This window comes from Penaeus monodon, chromosome 28, assembly GCF_015228065.2.
Source record: "Penaeus monodon isolate SGIC_2016 chromosome 28, NSTDA_Pmon_1, whole genome shotgun sequence".
Taxonomy (NCBI): Eukaryota; Metazoa; Arthropoda; class Malacostraca; order Decapoda; family Penaeidae; genus Penaeus; species Penaeus monodon.
Window position 1 is genome coordinate 30632695 of NC_051413.1, and position 329 is coordinate 30633023.

The following is a 329-nucleotide window of genomic DNA, read 5'->3' on the forward strand; positions in this document are numbered from 1 at the left end:
TAATGCTCATGAGTGTGTGTCAGCGACGTTTCGGTCATGAGTATATGTTAACTGTTGGTGTATGTTAGAAGTTTTTCGACCGTGGTTACGAAGATGCAATCAACCGAAAGTCCGTTGCATGACGAAGAGCTTGCAAAATGTTTAGTGTCGGGGCCTGTGCAATTAGGGGCAATGCAGAAAGGTTGCATTTGCACATGGCGCTCGATGGCAGGAAGTGCAACATGAGAGATATTTGCAATCTCTAAATATTATCAGATTTTAATTATGGTTTCACTCTCTTCAAATGGAAGTGCGTTGATGCACTTAATTATAATTATCATGGAAATGAG

At 40.7% G+C, this 329-nt stretch overlaps 1 protein-coding gene across 1 annotated transcript in view; it reads left to right on the forward strand.

Annotated features, from left to right (window-relative positions):
* LOC119591484 overlaps positions 1-329 on the forward strand; it is a gene marked incomplete in the record, with an annotated part of 45988 nt that overhangs the window by 32799 nt on the left and 12860 nt on the right.